This window comes from Nipponia nippon, unplaced genomic scaffold (genome assembly GCF_047370975.1).
Source record: "Nipponia nippon isolate SJK-2023a ecotype South Korea unplaced genomic scaffold, ASM4737097v1 scaffold_3, whole genome shotgun sequence".
NCBI lineage: Eukaryota > Metazoa > Chordata > Aves > Pelecaniformes > Threskiornithidae > Nipponia > Nipponia nippon.
In genome coordinates this window covers 9671104-9689926 of record NW_028262347.1, presented here as the reverse complement: position 1 = coordinate 9689926, position 18823 = coordinate 9671104, and the positions used below count along the sequence as shown (strand labels likewise).

Genomic DNA, 18823 nt, shown 5'->3' with positions numbered 1-18823 from the left:
CATGTTTTTCCAAAGATGAAGGGGAGAGGAGGAAAAAAGAAAAAAAAAAAGAACCTAGCACAGAGGTTATGTGACTGAACCTTCTGGCACTGAAACAGGCTCCTGTGTTGACAATTAAGAGATTCACCCCAGCTCACTGCCTCAAAGCACTGCAACCTAAGTGAACTAAGTATTTTGGACCAGGGTTTGCTGACAGAGATGCTGCTTTCCAAGCTCTTGCTGTCACTGATACCCCAATGTCTGCAAAAGCAGTTAAAATGAATTAAAGAAATACTGCAATTCCTTCATCCTAAATTTAGTCATCTGAAAACTAGGTGTCAGTTCATCTAGTTTCCATTTACACTCATTAGAGAGAAACAGGCACTTTAGGGACTGATTACTCCCAGCCATTCCAGACTTCTTGGATGGGAAGCAGAGGTGTCTCCCTCCCTGCTGGTTAGACAGAGAACCTATATGACCATCTGAGTTGAGATACTTAGAGCTTGCCCCATGGAGCCCTTGATCAGGGTTACCAAATTGACACGGAGCTCCAACAGGTGGAGTCATGGGTCAAATAAAAAAGTATTTGCACAAAAGGATCTTTAAAATGAAAGTGGATCAGGGGCCTGAAAATGATAACTGTAATCAATTTCTGTCAAAAAGCATCTGAGAATTGGTGCTACAGGTCCAATGCTTTGCTGTGACAAGAAACAAATTGTCAGTGGCTATGGACTTGTTCATTTCCACCTTCCGAAACCCCCCTCAGCAATCCCATCAAATCAATTGCAAGGAACAGTTATGTACAACTATGCAAGAGCAAATTACTACACCTTCATGACTCCAAGTTGAATGAGAATAGTAATACCTCATTTCTGAGGTACATATTTGTTCTCTAACAACTTACTAACTTTTTTCAGAGGAGTTTTAACTCCTGCTCTTTGTACATAGTGTGCAGTCTAGTGAGGCTCTGAGTGCAGAGGAACTTTACAACCATGGCTGTAATACAGGTGATAATATTAATAATACCCGTTTCCATTGTGTATTGCCCTTGCACACCTCAAAAACTATCTGTATCACTCAGTTACATTGTTTTGCTTAATGTGATCCTACCTGGTGCAACATAAACAATCGGTGCTGTGTGAAGAGAGAGGAAGCTACTGCAAGCCCCTGGGCTATTGCAGCTATTGCTGCAGCTGAAACTTGGTCTGATTGCTTCACTTCAAAAATTTTGGCTGTTTTTTTGCTATTAATGTTGGAAAGCCTCCAAAATAAACCTGGTAAAGTCCTGAGCATCACAAAAGATGCATTCTTACCCATACTTGTAAATCATCTTTGGCACACTTCCCAATTTTAGTAATTATAGATTTCCCCCAAGCTCCCTGCACATTGCCCATAGATATAAGGCTTTGTATGATCTGTCTTCTAATTCAGAAAACTACAGCAAGCTATTACATGAACCCCACATTAGACAGTACAGCAATTCAATACTAAAGCACTGCTTAGGTCTCTGTATGGTTTTCTTGATGGATGTTACACTGCTGATCTATTTTTATGTATTATTTATACTGGGATAGTGCCTAGAGGCCCCCGTCAGGGGCAGGACCCCATAGTGCTGCACATACTATGAAGAAGGATACAAAAGCCTCTCCTCCTTACAACTTATAGTCTAAGTATATAATGAATGACACCAGATGGATAAAACAGTCAGAGGGAGTAAAAAGTGAGACAGTTGTTATAACAGGCAGAGCACAACAGCTACTTAGCTATATATAGGCAATGTGGTGTTCCTGTCACTGTTGTCTGCTTTCTCTCTGTCCTCTGTATTGTGTTGTATGAGCTGCAGTGGCCTGTGGACAAGCAGTCATGCAAAGTGTCATCCTCTGTGTGTCTGAAGCACTGGGCACTTGGAAGTATCTTTCACCGCCCACATCAGGCATCTAGGTGAGATTCCAAGGATGTAAACCAGAGGAAAGAGGTAGGTACTTACAGAGGATGATTCAGAGCCCCTGAATTAGGGCATAAAGCAGATGATGTGAATTCACAGGTTTGGAGTCACTCATGGGAAGGATTAGGGCTTTGGGGTGTCAAGAGAGCCCAGCAAGGGGCTGGTCTCAGTGCAGTTCACATAATCTCCACCTTTATTCCCTTACACATTGACAGTGCACAATACAAGTGCCTCAGGCATCTGCATTTCTGCAGCAAGAACAGCCAAGAGTCCTTACGGTGTCCAGTAACACAGTGCCTAGTTCAAGTCCAGGCTCTCTGGGGAACCAGAGGTAGGTGCATCTCCCACCTAATTCACCAGCTAAGTCTCACTCAGGTTGAAGATGGGCTTTTAAGCTCATAGCCTTGTGACCCAAATACACCTCTTCAATTTGGGAGTTCTTATTTCATGTCCTGATCTGAGTCAGGATTGGTCCACACCCAGATAAGATCCCCACCACCTGCGCAAACACTACATCCTCCTCTAAATTCTTAGGACAGTTCAGCTCTGATTTCCCAAAGCAATAGGTGTTGGGTCTGCAAGGTCAAGAAAAACCAATAAATGTAAACTCCTGCAAACACATTTTGCTCTTCTGAATTCAGCATATTTTAGACATTCCCAAGCTATAAGTCTAGTCCAGTATCATGTGTAGCCACAGGCTCTCTGACACCAGTTCCCTGTCCCTGAAGTGACTGATTACTCACACATCCCTGCCTTTTCATCAGTAGATGAGCCAGAAGACAGAGGGCTGAATAACAAAGGGAATCTCCCCTTCCCTTCCCTTCCCTTCCCTTCCCTTCCCTTCCCTTCCCTTCCCTTCCCTTCCCTTCCCTTCCCTTCCCTTCCCGCCCAGTGAAGTAGGCAAGTGACAAGCAGTTGTGAGGGAAATAAGAGTCCAGCTGCATGAAGGTGAGCTCTGGCGAGGATGGAGGTGGGAGCTACCAAAACAAGAGGGAAAAAGCCTGAAAGCAGGCCTTTTCGTTGAAGAGTGCAAACCAAAAAGAGTAAACTAGTCATAAGGAGATGTTGCTGACCGTAATAATATGAGGGAGGCCTCTATCACTGAGTCACGCCTACAGCAGGATAAACTAAGCTCATCTTTCTTTGGAATGCAAACTCGTGCAATTGCATGGGTTAGCAGGGGCCTCAGACAGATCATCTTGGAGTGATCATAGAATCATAGAATCATAGAATCGTTAAGGCTGGAAAAAACCCTTAAGATCATCGAGTCCAACCGTTAACCTAGCACTGCCAAGTCGACCACTAAACCATGTCCTCAAGCACTGCGTCTATCTGTCCTTTAAACACCTCCAGGGATGGAGACTCAACCACTTCCCTGGGCAGCCTGGTCCAATGCTTGACCACCCTTTCGGTGAAGAAGGTTTTCCTAATATCCAACCTAAACTTCCCCTGGAGCAGCTTGAGGCCGTTTCCTCTTGTCCTGTCACTTGTTACTAGGGAGAAGAGACCGATCCCCACCTCGCTACAACCTCCTTTCAGGGAGCTGTAGAGAGCAATAAGGTCTCCCCTCAGCCTCCTCTTCTCCAGCCTAAACAACCCCAGTTCCCTCAGCCACTCCTTATAAGACTTGTTCTCTTGACCCTTCACCAACTTCGTTGCCCTTCTCTGGACATGCTCCAGCATGTCGATGTCCTTCTTGTAGTGAGGGGCCCAAAACTGAACACAGTACTCGAGGTGCGGCCTCACCAGTGCCAAATACAGGGGCACTATCACCTCCCTGGTCCTGCTGGCCACACTGTTCTTGATACAGGCCAGGATGCCATTGGCCCTCTTGGCCACCTGAGCACACTGCTGGCTCATGTTCAGGTGGCTGTCAACCAACACCCCCAGGTCCTTTTCCGCCAGACAGGTCTCCAGCCAGTCCTCCCCACATATATAGCTGAGGCAGGTAGAGGCCAAGATCCAGACCTGCAAAGGTATTTAGCAAGTTACTTGTCTAAATTAAGTGGGTTTCAGTCTCAGCTGACTAACACTTAATGATATAGACAAGGAAGTGGCAGTCGGGTGCCTTTAGGAATTTGCTAGGATCTAAGCAGAAATGACTTGCCTAAGGACGTCTGTCATGGAATTAACCCCAGGTCTCCTGAGCTGCTGTCCTAACCTTTGAAATGTCCTTAACATTAAGCAAATCCTCTGCTGGTTTTGGAATTAAACTTTTGAAGTATTTACAGTCCTGTTGTCTTCTTTGTCAAACTCAAACAAGCTACGCACACTCAAATCCTTTAATTTTTCCTCATAAATCAAACCTGACTCAAAGACTCCCTTCCCATATTTATTGCTCTTCTCTAAGCTCTCCTTAGATGTTAACTTACCAGTAATAGCACAATGAGGCCAAAATTCCAGGTTGGATTTTTAGGTGTTACTGTGATAAATGTGCACACATGCACACCATCATAGAGTTGGACCTTTCACTAAAATCAGTGAAAACATTATATTCAATTCTATGAGCACAGAGTTCTGCTCTAGTATGTAGCATCTGAGCAATCTGTATCACAGTACAGCGCACTGATATTGTCTGTTGCACTTATAGAAATAACTGACCAAGACCTTAAAATTGAAATACTTAGAGCTTGTCAACATGAGAGTCCAGACACAGTAAGATGTGAATTAGCAGTGTATTGACTGCTCTGCAATCACATCACACATAAGTGTATATTAGAACACTTTTAATTAGAAAGCAACTTACTTCACTTCGAAAGCAAACTTAGGATATATACCCTGTGACTGATCATGCAGAGAGTTAGTGTGAAGAAGATACCACATTGCACACTGTTATTTTAGTTTAACAGCACACTGACTTCTGCATGTAGACAAACCTTATCAGACCAGAGCAGGCTTCAGTATTGGGCGATATGTGTTTCTTAGAATAATCTTGGGGAGAACTGCTGAATGCTAAGCATGTCCTTTGACTTCCCTGGGACTTGCACCTGGGTCGCAATAAGGGTCAGTTTATAAAAGAGGTTCAATTCATTTCATCTATGTTGATTTTTTTTTTGAAATTATCTCAGTATGGTGAAACAGAAAAGCAAGTTTCTGTAGGGAGAGAGAAGTGACAGTCTCACGCTACTCAAACAAATGACAAGATAAACCACTGGTACTATACAAGTGCAGTTATCCCCTTCTAGGACAGCAGCCTTGATCTCTAACTAATCAAAACAATCCTGTATCAACTTTGAATTATCATCAAAGCTTGTCCATGTTTTGTTTTTAGAAACTATAAGCACAGAGTATGGACAGCTTGTAGGAAGCATACAGGTAAAGTATCATACATCTTTCAAGAAAGGTGTTTAAATAATTGTAAAAGGTTTCCAAGACTTCAGATTATCAGAGGGACATTTGATCGACTCCTGTATTAAACCGACCACAGAAACATTACACAGTTACCCTTATATTGAATCCAATAGCTTGTTTATGGACTAGCACTTATTGTCCAAATAGGACTCAGTTTCCGGGGACATCAAGAAAATGAGATTCTGCAACATCCTTTCCATTGAATTGCCTTGCCCATCTTCTGAAATTGAAAAAGATAAAACTCCTACACCAAAATGAGAAAGTTTTGCCCAATCACCCAGCTTCAGGACAAGAAAACATGTTTGTTCTATGTCAGGGTTTCCAACCTATGTCTTGTGAACCACAAGAGGAACACGCTACTTCGAAGTTTTACACAAACCAGAGAATCCGATGCACCACCATGTCTCTGTAGGGAATGAAGAATAAGCACTTAGGCAGCAAACACTGCCAAAAACTCAAATGCCTATTTTGGGACTTTCTCCCATCCTAACAGAAAAGCAGGAGGTGGAAATGACAGCTACACGAGAAAAGATACCCATGGGACTGAGGTCACATCTTCAACTTGAGTATGTCCAAACAGAGCTCTAAGCAATTGCTGCTGCCTCCACAGTATTGCTGGGTTTTCTTTCTGAGTGGTGGCACACACAAGCTAAGCCTGGGAAGTTTTCTGTAACACAATATATTTGTAGCTCAGACCAGATCCCATCAGTGGGATCTAATAAGACTAGTTGGAAAAAGACTACTGATCTTCTAAGGGAAAACACTGAAGACACTGTGAGGATGCTGAATCCATCTGAACATAACGCCTGCAGAGTCTTGGTGGCTGTACAGAACAACCTTTGTTTCCACAGTATCAGTCATTAATTTCTCCATCCTCCACCAGCACCTTTTCAACTTTTCTAACCGCTTGTGCTCACACCTCTTCTCCCATGTGGCTCAAAGAAGAATGAAGAGAGACAGAACGATTTAAAACAGAGTCATGCCTTCCAATCATCAAAATACTATTTTGTTGAGAAAAGAATGAAAACAAATAGACAGTAGGGATATTACAGTGCCTACTGCAAGGCCTTGTGAGATTCCCCCAGGGTCATCAGAACGGACCATGGTAATCTCTACTGATGTTTGCACTAAAGATAATAATGCTACTTATATTCAAAGTCACTGTGTCCCAGTTATTCTGGCCTTACATACAATTTCACTTATAAAGGTGAGTGCAGCACTTCATAGACAAGATAAACTAATAGTTTATCTTGGAGATGTCAGAGCCCACTTTCCATTGTGTCATGTGAATTCCTGGATGGAAAACAAAACACAATGAATCCAAATACATTCCAAAATGCTCTTCTCACATCACTTTAGTGGCATTTACCTTGTTTGCAGGGAAAGGAAGGAAGGAAAGGACAGAAACGATGGAAAGTACTTTTAAAAAAAAAAAAAAAAAACAACTATTCATTAAGGCAGATTTTATAATCCTTAAAACAGGATGATATCCTAAGGTAAAAATAGAAATAAAGCCTGTCTTTACAAAGAAAATTACTATCCATATTTCAGCACTGACCAACTGCAGAACAGCTGTGCCTGTGGTATTGGTGACATAAATGCTTTCGCTAACAAAGGCGTTTTTACCATTGCCTTGAAAACCTGACACAAGACCTGAAATCTGTCTGAGTTCTCTCCCTTTAACAGCTTAACACCCCACATGCAAGATTGCTACTGAGTAGAGTACCCCTAGGGAGGGAAATTTTTTCATCATGTTGGGACCATTTCTGGGAATTGACAGGATACAGGATAACTGTGCCTTGAGTTTTTACTAAAGTACAAGAGAGAGTTAAACTGTAGGAAGCAGATGAAATTTCAGAGGGGAGAAGAGTTTGGAGGCAGGAGCAGCTTCTCTTGTGCTTTGAATCCACCTGGAAAACTGCTGCAGCAAAGAGGTGAGGATGGCAGTTCCAGCTAGGACAGACTAAGCCCTTGTGCCACAGGACACGCTGGCAGCCAGCACTGACCTAGCACAATGGAAAAGCCAGGGATAAACCAAGCAGAATCACACCTTGGGTGTTAAACTGAATATGACAATTTCATTCTGCTTTTTTTTTTTTTGCTTTGAAACCAGATGTTTGGGATTAAGAGACACAAACTCCCTGCCCTTTTTGCTGCACGTACCTCATGCTTTTCTGTCAGTCTGTGAAAAGATACAGAAATTGTCATTGGAGCTTTCAGCAGTGTTTTGTGCCTAAGTATTTATTCTCCATCCTTACACATCAATGTACAAAAGCAATAAATTGAGGAAAAAACCCAACCCTTCCATCTCTGTAAGAGCCAAAGCACAATAATTAATCTATCACCAAGTAGCCAGGATTTGATTTTAACCACCATCGAGGAGATCAATGTCTGTGTTACGAGTTTCATAACCGTGCTCATGTTGCCATTTGGGAAAGCAATGAACTGTAGCCAAGTCACAGGAAGCAAAGGACACAGGGCCTTCAGGCTCATGAGGACAGCATAGTAATTGATCTGTGCTTTAAAGTGTAAATCTCTTTAGGGAAAAAAAAAAACAAACACATAAACCAAAAAACAGATATATGAATTTTCAGAGGGATACCGTAAGAACATCAGTCTACCATTTCCCCCCTCACATATATTTTATTTTCCAAGTTTAATCAATCTTCAGCCTATGCAGTCTATAATGATTTTATCTAAAATTGGAAAATCTTCCCATATGAAAACTCTCTTAATTTTACTGAAAGGTGCATGGGTTGTCAGGGTGTTGTATTGGGAAAGATATTTCTTTGCCATAGATTCATTTTTTACTTTTTTCAAGCTGAGGCAGCTTTATGAGATAATATATGTCTGCTTTTTGTAGATGTCACTAGAGGACTATAAACACCAAGTCATAACTCCAGAACAAATCTGTACACTACAAACAGCATTACCCAGGACACCGGGTAATAGACAGCACAGAGCAGCAGAGGTAAATGCACCTTTTCTTCTACAAAGAGGACCTAAAGACCCTTAAGGCTGGACAATGTTAGTAAATCTCTTGGCTGCATCAGTTCTCTCACTTTTTCCTCAATTAGGTGGGACTGACATTCCAAAAATTATATCCAGTCAGCTTTTCCTTAAAGCCTTTAAAACTTCAAGTTCAATTTACAAAATAATAAATTGAGTCTTAAAATAAACACCTTGAATTTCATCCCGTCTGAGAAAACCTCAGTTCTGACATTATATTTTATAGAAGACATCAGATCAACAGACCACGATGATTCAGGCAATAGCTATGTAAAGCATCCTTGTCTATTAAAATTGCTTTAGCCAAAAGATTAGATTAATAACAGAGATTTATGATCTTAACTGCCTTTTCAGTCAGCCAGGTTCAGCATCAGAGACCAGTATAAAACCTGTCTTCTGTTGTTACCAGGCTTTGTATGGAGCCAAACCTGCTTAACAATAAGTCCCCCATGGTACCTGGGCCATTGGGTGCACATACAACAAAGTCGTGATTATTCCAAACTGTTCAGTGCCTGCAGTGTTCAAAAACAGGCATTGCTCTGCCCACCTTACTTGCAAAGCCAGGGTGGCCTCCAAGCGTGCCCAGTTCTCCCACAGACTGAAACCAGAAGATCTACTTCTCCCAACACCTTTTTTCCAGCAGCCCCAAGGTTAGCGCACTCCTTCAGGAACGGGTAGGATTGGACTCCTAATGATTAATTCAATAGTGTAGTTCAGTATCAAATAGGAAATATCAAAAATGATACCAAAACATTAATTGGAGCAGGTCCAGTAAGAGAAATCTTATCCCTGAAAGATGATGCTCTAACCATGCCAAGCCACAGTCCCTTTTTGTTGGGCTTTTGATAACAGCACTCACAACAAAGTGGAACCGTGCAGGCTAAGAAAGCCATGCTCCCAATCACCAGCAACACCATCGCTCAGACACGCTCTTGAAAAACTGCATTTCCAGGTCACCTCAGGCAAGAGCAGGCACCTGAACCACTGAAATATATGCTAGAGATTTTTTAAAATTTATTTTAATTTTCATTTTATTATAAATTTTGACACAAGAAAAAGACTGACCCTACCTAGATACCTATCTGCTGGGAGAGGTCATGGCTGAGGATCCCAAATGAATTTAGGCACTTAAATCTGCAGCTCCGGGCTTAAGCTGCAGAGTGCTCCTCCTTACTTTCTGCAAGCTGGCTTACACAGCCCTTCCTCATGACTTGTGACTTTCAGGGATCCCACCACAATCACCAAGTCAATGCACAAGAAGCAATAGCACTTGCTTAGTACTTCAGTCTCGAGCTTCTCTTTACAACTCTTCTCCCCATATGTTTTCAGTGTATACTGCTAACTTAAATCTCTGCTCTCCTCTTTCAGCTTTTAGAGCTGCTCATTTCTTCTAAAGACATACAACTGCCCTTAGCTATTACAAATCACTCCACTAATTTCAGTTACGCATCTCTAATTTACACCAACTGAAGACGCAGCTTGTTATATTGATTTTTTTGGAACATAACAACTGCTGTGTGCTATCATCATTTCCATGGACACTGTCCACTTCCTCGGTGCCATAGTTTTATCTACAAGCTGTAGAAGAAATTTGCCCCTCAGCTCCAGAGTACATCACATTAATGGGACGTGTACAGTGGCTTATGCTAAATTAAAACCCACCCATCTGTGAATGGTTTTCCTGTCCTTAAAATTATCACGAAATCCCTCACCCGGGACTACTTTTGCAGGATCGCATTCAGGTAGAATACTTTATTAACCTATAAACTCTGAAATTAAGACATGTAGATTTAAAGATCCATTGACAAAAGAACTCCTTACAAAAAAATGGTATTACATTTCAGCTTTAGGAAGGGGATAGAAGTAATAAAGATATATGCTTTTATTAGCTCACCCTTTATGCTTGGATTTCTGTTCCTTTCAATTGACCTGTTTCTACAAATTAATGACTGACTTACAATATTTTGCTTTTAGATAGCAAATTGGATGACACCAACTGTCTCCACTATTAATGTATTGAGATACATGAAGATCAGGTAAAAATTGGTATGCCTGCTCCCTAGATAAAAAAATCCTGAATTATGTTTTCTCCTTCTTGGTAAGCTTGTGTTTCTGCATAGTGTTTCTAGATTTTTTTCTTTCTTTCTTTTGAAGACAAGCGTTCTGCTCCAGTTGAAACACAAAGGCTTAGTCTCCGACTCAAAGTATTACATGGCTCAATGGATCCAAGAATTCCAGATTTGTTCATGTGCAGACTTTGTGCCTCTAGAAAATACTCTAACTTCCTTATAATATACCTCCCCAGAATAAAGTGGATTCTTTGAAGCTGCATTGTTCAAAAATTAATCTGCTGAACTAAGGAGGTCACAGGAACCAAAAGTCAGGTTAATTCAATGTAATTAATTTATTGAGGCATTAGGCCAAATTTGCTATTTATCTTCCATGATAGGGGATCTCATAATGCCATTACAAATTCAACTTTGCCCTGATGCTTGCTTATATCATTCAACAACAGAAAAATAAGCTGAGACCTCTGTTTATTCTACGAAATAAAATTGTTTTTATTACTTGTCTTCTTGAGGAACCTACATCTCTCAGTCTTCTGTGCTTGCTGACTCTTGCCCTACACTATGGCTGAAAGTGGGTTTTGTTTCTTTGTTTAACTGGATACATCATGGGTGCTAAACACAAGAGGACCTTCATTTCTGACTGGGACCTCCTGATGCTACTGCAGTATAGCTAACAAATTAATAAGAACTTCTCTGAATGAGAAAAGGTCTACTCCTTGTAACTAATGACTATACAAACACAAGTGATAAATCATGACTATTCATATCTTATGCATGCTTCCTACTAAAAACAAGATTTTAAGAAATCTGGAAGTCAGACACAAATTTGTTCGTGTCTCCTCTGATTTCTATTAAGCAACAACAGATCTTCAGAGACGTAACATGCGATCACCCTGTTAGTAGGACGTACTGTAGTAGCTTTGAAGATTTATTTATGTCCTTAACAAAGGTTTTCAGGCACCTGCTTAAAAAAGAAAATAAGTCATAAAATTAAGTAAATGATTGGTATTTTATACGCAGGTGGAACATGTCTTTCAGAAGTTAGAGAATGGATATAGGAATGTTACATCTTGCAAAGGTACAGATTATGAATAAAGTCGGAAAAAATATGTGGAGAACCTTACAGTCAAGGCTCTTTCTGTAAATCTCGGAGAAAAGGAACTAGGTTTGCAACAGTCTATCACTACTTGTCATTGCCCTTCATTTTATTTCCTTCTCTCAAAGTGTAGCTTTTTAGCTCTTTTGATACCAAAGGATGTTACGAACAGTTTTCCCTTATTACACTGTTCTAAAGCCTTTTAGTATAAGTCTTCATAAAACCTCACATATGTGCATTATAAAATTACAGGGAATAAGTTCCATATGAAAAATTCATCATATTTTTTTGTACTATTTTTTAGCAGAGATTCTGACATTAATCATGAAAGCAACAGACATTGTTTTAATTCTTCATTGTGGAAGGAAAAAAATATAAACTTTTTGCTTTTGGTTGAGAAAGAATTTTTTACATACTCCCTCTCTGCAGTCTCTCCCTTACAAAACCAAAAAAGGATTTTAGACAGACAAAAAGTAACCACAATTATATGGAGTGTGTCATTGATAAATTCCAGGGGAATATAACAAGCTAGGTAGGCACATACCATTAGATCTAGCTGTTCAAAATGTTAAAATTCTAGCCAAGATTAAGATGGAATATTTGGCCACATCAGCCCTCAGGACTGCACTTAACTTTCAAAAGACTTGATCTGACTCTAGATTTAGACTTTGGGAAAGTACCTCTTTCAAGACAGCATTTTACACAGCAGTCTATCTTTAAACATTTGCTTAAACCCCTTGAAGCCACTAGGTACAGATAGACTGAGAACAGACGCAAGTCTTTAATTTCATGACAGCCTTAGTTTTGTATAATTTTCAGTTAATCCTAGGCTTTCTGTTTCCAGTGCATTTAGTTCTGACTTATGGTGACGCAAGATGAGATCAGACTCAGGGCTGCAGTGTCTCTAGGATTTTTGGAAGGGGACATTCCAGGAAAATCAGTAACTTCTCTCCTCCTCATCCCCTTGGAAAAAAAATAAATAAGAAAACAACATCAACAAAAACTCAGCATATCATTGGGGTATGCTCAGATGTTACAGAACCAATTAGCCTCTCTTCTTCTGCATGACATCTGCTTCCTGCAAGTCTCCTGATTCACTGACCAGCTAGATTGGAAACGGTCTAATTATGGATATTTGTTTTGCTTTTAAACAGAACACTTTAAAAGAAAAAGCTCACACGACTCTTCTTTCTGTTTACAATAACACAGGAGGAAAAATATGCAAAGATGTACAAAAAGGATCCGTGTTACTGAAAGCTGAGTAATATATACAGTGTGAAATTCATGCAGTGCTGAAGGCCCTCATGAGTTGCGGGTCTCTATGTATATACAAACTCTAGAGCATGAATTTGTCTTTAGCCTTATATATCCTGAACCCTTTAGGATCCATCCTGCAAATTAAGGTTGCAAATAAATGCCTCTAATGTACTGTGCTTAGTCCGACCAGTGAAGCTGACTATTAGGTAAACTGTTAGGTACCAGCAGAGCTCTGAACCTTAATCACATTTTCCAGTTATGTGGCAGGGAAGTGGAATGATTTAGTTAAGGCCAGCATAATGTTCTAGGCTTAAATACCATACCCATCACCCTGATAGTCAAATTGAGTCAATGATTCAACCCATATGGGAATCCAGGTTCTTCTTGGCTTACTGTTATCTGTTCTGCCCATTAGGCTATACGACTTCCATAAATTATTTTGGAGTTCCCTTTAAAAAAAAAAATAAATCCACATGATGTTAAATGCTGCCTCCCAGCTGTAATGCTAACTGGAATTTTGGACAACAGCACTGCTCCCTGACTCATCCTGGATCCCCTCCATACGACGTTGGATCCATGTAAGCTGGGGAGAGTGGAATAGAAGGGCTGCTTTTTTTTTTTCCCTTTTTTTTTTTTTTTTTATCACCCCTGTCAGATAACACGTGGATGTTCACACAGCATATCTCTAGGATGTGAAAAATAACAATACCAGAGAGGGGCCTTTCTGAATACACAAGGATAGAAAGGAGAAGATAAAAGGGCTAAAGATTTATACAGGGATAATTTAAGCACTGACTCATTGCCATTGCTAAGTTTATAAAATACATAAAACCCAGACAGAAATGTTGGGGCGGGGGAAGATTGTCTTAAGAAGTACAAGAGAGGTGCAGCACTATAAAAAAAGATAAAAATAGCACACCCATGGAGCAAAGATTTGCTTCACCCATAGTTTAAATACAGCCACCATGCTTCACGTCTCATGGGCATGGCTTTACTATGAGGTTCTCTGTTGCTTTTTTGTAGTTGGAGAAAATCCAGAAAGCAAGGAAAACAAACACATCACACATTCTCTGCGTCTATTTGATTTCACAGCACTTAGCATGCACCTGAAGCATTTTCCACCGGTTAAAAAGACAATGGGCCAAATATAGCTCTGGCTATCCCGCAGGCTGCCTTGCCAGGAGAACGTGGTGGGAAAGCCTGCTTAACAAGCATTGAAGGATTCCCCCATGTAGGAAACCTCAAAGAGTATAGAGGTGGCTCAGTGGCCAATTCCAGCACTGGGGGTTTTAGCCAAAGAAATGCTGGCATGTGCTGGGAATTCAGCTGATTCCCAGCTGATGAATCAGCCTCTCCGGAACCACAGGTAACCGGTATGTCTACATTGCAGTGGTGCACAATGAATAGACGCCTGAGATTACAACCTCTGTGTTTTTAAAGGTAAAAAGAATAACAAAAGAAAAAGCAAAACAGGGATTCAAAAAGAATCTAGAAATGAATCATTATTTTGACCGCCCTAAGCTGACAGCATGCTCACAGAGTGACTCTGAGTGATTATGACCTTCTGCAAATTAAACTGTAAAGTTCCTGACTATGTGGGACATTTGCACCTCCACTTGTTCTGTGATAGAACATGGAAAGAGATGCTGAGTATATCCCTTCTGATAGGACCAAAATAGGGACAGCTTTTGTTGGGAGTGTTTCATTCTTTGGCTTCACTTTTTAATACCTTGGTGTTTACAGTGTTGATTTGCTTAATTATCATTATTTAATGGCTAAGTAATAGTGATGCAGTGTCCTCAAACACTTTAAAGAGCTCTTTCCCAATGAACAACATCTATTTCCATTTAATATTCTAGCTTAATTAAAACTTTTTTTTTTTTTCCTAGGGCCTTGTTCCATTTAATTCTATTCCAAAATCCCAGTAGAATTGCAACGGTGCAGTATAATTTGCGTAATGAACCTAGTGGTATCTACAGTGAAAAACATCATCTCTCGGAAAAAAAAAAAAGCCACAAAACCATTGAGAAGTAGAGGGAGATCAGGGCTATTACAGTGTTTTGGAAGGTCGGCTGATGGCACAACCTGCAGATGGAGAGAAGCAGGTGGAGGCTGGTACTTGGGAGTGGGGTCCAAAAGAAGTATCACTCTTCTGGGGATCTAACAGCAGCTACCCACCAAGGCAAAGCTGAGGGCAGGAATACACCTCGAAATTATACCTTTTGGATATTTAGTCACCTCACTCAGCACTACTAGAAAGGCACTTCTCTCTTCCTGGGATTATTGTCCTGAAAGCATCTTATACCAGCTCTTGTTCTTGTATTTTGAGATGCGGCAGAGGATACTGGTGAAGCTGCTATTTTCATTTCTGGTTAAAGCACTGCATGGCCAGAGCCCACATACTGGCTGCGGAAGACTTTGGCTCAAAATGCTTCTGCCTGGTTTGGAGCACATCTCTCTGCTTCAGCACTGCACCTAACGGGGAGTCTGCTCTGTTCCCCGTACCCTGTGAATCCCTGTTGAATTGATCCAGTGGTAAGAAGAAGGAAAGTAAATTTAGTTCCTGGATCTCAGGCTAGTCTGGATGTCCAAGCCAAAATAAAGTTCATATAAAAGTGAAGCCAAGCTGCTCAGCCTGATCAAGACTAAACTGCTTCTATTTATGAAGCATCTCAGAGCAGGACTTGTCTTGGAAACTTTAAGAAAAATAGGTGTTATACCTGCAGAATCTGGGTACCTCTGTTTGACAGATGGATTACAACTATGGATTAAATTACCCCAGTTCCTCTTCAGAAAGCTATTTAGATACCCAGCTTTCACAGATTTAGTAAAGATCTTGGCCCTTACATGCCTTGCAGGAGATGATGAGTAGTGCTTTTCTGGATCAGGCCCATAATAAGCTAAACAAACTAATTAAAAGGCAAAGATGAAAATCACATCAACTAATATACTAATGAGGGTTTGAAAAACAGTATTAAAACGTTGTGCCATGTAGTATTAAACACCTCCTAATTGTAAACAGTGAAATCAAGTCTCTTTCCTTGTTCCCTGGATTTGCAAGTAAGTAGTAAAAAAGAAAAAGTAACATGCTAAAATTCTTGTAAAAGTTCTTGCCTGCATCTTCATGGCCTCTGTCAGAGCCACAGATGCAGCGCTGAGCTGCTGCTTTCTCAGCAAAGTGCTCTCTGCTTATGGTCAGATTGCCCCATTGATCTCTATTGTTCTTGGACAAGTTTTCCCATTTCAAATCAAAGTGAAGCTTTTTTAAAGGAAACATAGGTGGCTGCTTTGTGCTTCTTCAGTACACAGTCACCAGTTACCTAAGGTGCTTAGGAATGTTTCCTTTATAGAAGCAGCAACTTTCGTTTTGCAATATTCACTGCAAAACAAGAAGCTTTACCACCCTCTGTGTTATTGCACAAAGCAAAGTAGAGGTTGTCAGTGTGAGAAGACAAATAATCTTATTTCAGTGAGCACCCCAGGTGAACCAGGTGCTCTGCATTTCCTAGTGATGGACACTTTCAGCAGAGTCCTGCTCATGGCAGTGCTGGAGGACTATGTGGAAAGGAAGGAATTTTGCCATCGCTCCAGCATGCAACAGTTTTGCTGGTAGACATGGGCTGATTATGCCCATGTTGCCCTTCCCATCACCCTGAGATACTGATGCAGAAGAAGGTGCAGAGCTGCCGGGGCTGAAAGAACGAACCACCTCTCCCTCCACCCGCACGGGTCCCACCTCCCCAGCCTTTAACCCCTGCTCCCCAAAACTGTCGCCTCCTCTCCCCTGACCCCCCAAAACCACCTCTGCCACGCTCCCAGGGCAGAGCCGTGGGGATTTTCCGAAGCCAGCCCACCTCATCACCTTGATGACAGCAGGGCAGGTGGCCCGGGGACCGCCGCCAGGTGCCGGGCGCCGGCACCCCCTCCGCGGCAGCCGCGGCGGCTGCCGGAGGAGAGGCGAGCGGAGGGTCCGGGACAAGCAGGGGGGACCCCATGCACTTTTCCACAACCCCCTCCCTCCACCCCTTCTCCGCGGCGGCGGAAAAGTGCTCCAGCGCGCAGCGGCGCGGCGTAAAGTCGCGGGGGGGGCTGGCTGGTACCTGCCGGGGAGCCGGAGCGGCGGCGAGGTGCGGGGTGAGGCCGGTGCGGGGCCGGGGCCGGTGGCCGGGTTTTTGGAGGCGTTGCGAGCGAGGCGGGCTCCTCCCCGGCGGCGGCGGCGGCGGCGGCGGCGGCAGCAGAGGGTCTCGCTCCTTCTGCGCGGAGTGTCAGACTTTCCCCTGCCTTCCCTTCCTCCATCCCCGCCACCCCTTTCCACTCCCTCGCACGCACATGCACACCCCTCCAGCAAATGGGCTGCTTCGTGTGCGTGTGCGTGTGTGTGTGTGTCAGCCAGCTCAGACACACACCCACTGCTGCTGCTCCCGGCGTAGGTCACAGCCCCGGCCACCAGGAAACATTTAACTCCGTGAAAAGTAGCAGAGTGCACAGACAGACACACAATTACACAAACAGGCTGTGGCAGCAATATGCCCACCCTGCTGAGACCGGGCACCGAGGGTGCCTGTGCTTTACGTACTTTCCCCTGGACCACAGACCTCTCCTGCACTGCTGAATCACACACCTGTGAGTTTGCACAGGGGCTTCCCAAACTACATGTGCTTCCTTGCACAAGTGCTGGTCCAGATCATAATGCCTAAAGCAGCCTCAGGTCCACTCACATTATTCCTGTGACACACTCCCGCTGGGGCTGAACTGCAGGTCACTGCCTGGTAGACTGGGAGTGAAAAAAAAATAGCAAGCTTGCCACACTGATAAGGAGAAAGCAGCTGGGTAGTGGCCTATAGCTAGGGGTTGGTGCACATTTATTTAAGTGTAGTCCACGTGCAAAATTGTGGCTGCCAGGGATACATCTGCTTTTGCATTTATTTATTTTGCCCGTGGAATGTGCTACATCGGTGGTTCTCCAGCTTTCGCATGCTGCAGACCACTTCCTAAGAGAGAATTTCTCTCCTGGACCAACCCACTCCCACACCAAACCCTTCTCTCCAACATATTTCCTTCTGTGGCTGCCCGAGGAAGAGCTTTTCTGCCCACAGGCTGAGAGCCATTGAACACATGGCACAGATAGTATCAGGCACTTCCAGACAAGACACACTGGGGCTCTTTCAAAAACTGTATTTCCCTTAGTGAAGAGCTCAGATTGAAAGTCTTCAGCTGGCGACTCTGTTGCAGAACAGACCCCAACTGTTGCTCCCATGAAATAACAGGAGAACCAAAGAAGTCCAGAGGAATATATTGGAGTTTCCACCATGTTACCCACCTCAGCAAAACTTCATCCTCACCTGCCATTCACATAGAAGTCAGATGGGTGGTCTGGGTATCCAGGACAGGATCTAAACATGGGGATTTTTTTAAGTTCATCAAAAGCCAGCTTTACACCTTTTTATCTACGTTTTTAAAACAGTTTGTTACCACAGTACCAAGCTGATGTTGTTTTTATAAACTTTGCATGCACAGACACACAGACTGTACTTGTCTACATATGTCTTATAATCCCACAAAATAAACAGAGGAATTTGAAGACAGGTTGTTTCATAGTACCCATTGGCTTCTGCTGTTTTAAGGCTTTCAAAAGTAGATCTTACACTTGATTTTCCACATTCATTTCATTACCATCAATAAAACTTACCATTGCCTTAATCCCTGGATGTCACTGTTTAATAAAAATATCATTGTGATCGGTATGATGCAGATCAGAGCCCAGTTCATGTTTTAAATTCCTGTGGAATGATTCTTGCAGTTTACCTTGTTCCCAGATACTCACTGAACATCACAGGCACTCTGCTGGTAACCAGTTTCTGCACAAGAAGAAGCTCAAGAAAGAGAAAATGAGGAGCAGGTTGATGGAAGAAAAATCCCTGTTGATTTTTTAAGCATTCATTAGAACTACAGAATTGGGCTTTGATGTATTCTGAAAACATGAACCCTAGTAAAAAGAAAACATGCTGAAAAGTACTGCTTGCTTCATGTACTGGAGTCGTTTCAGACTCCTGTGAAAAAGAATTCAGTATGACTGTCCCATTTTCTCATTTATGGAACCAGTTTGCAGTCTCTGTG

General features: G+C 42.3%; 1 protein-coding gene across 4 annotated transcripts in view; it reads right to left on the bottom strand.

Annotated features, from left to right (window-relative positions):
* SEMA3D (semaphorin 3D) overlaps positions 1-17469 on the bottom strand; it is a 150320-nt gene extending 132851 nt beyond the window's left edge. The window contains exon 1 of one of the 4 annotated variants that reach the window (XM_087764551.1): positions 17328-17469. The gene's annotated coding sequence lies outside the window, so the exon portion shown is untranslated. Of the gene's footprint in view, positions 1-16806 lie in introns of all 4 variants that reach the window. The other 3 variants (XM_087764552.1, XM_087764550.1, XM_087764553.1) reach the window with 3 other exon arrangements.
* Between the last annotated feature and the right edge of the window lie 1354 nt (positions 17470-18823).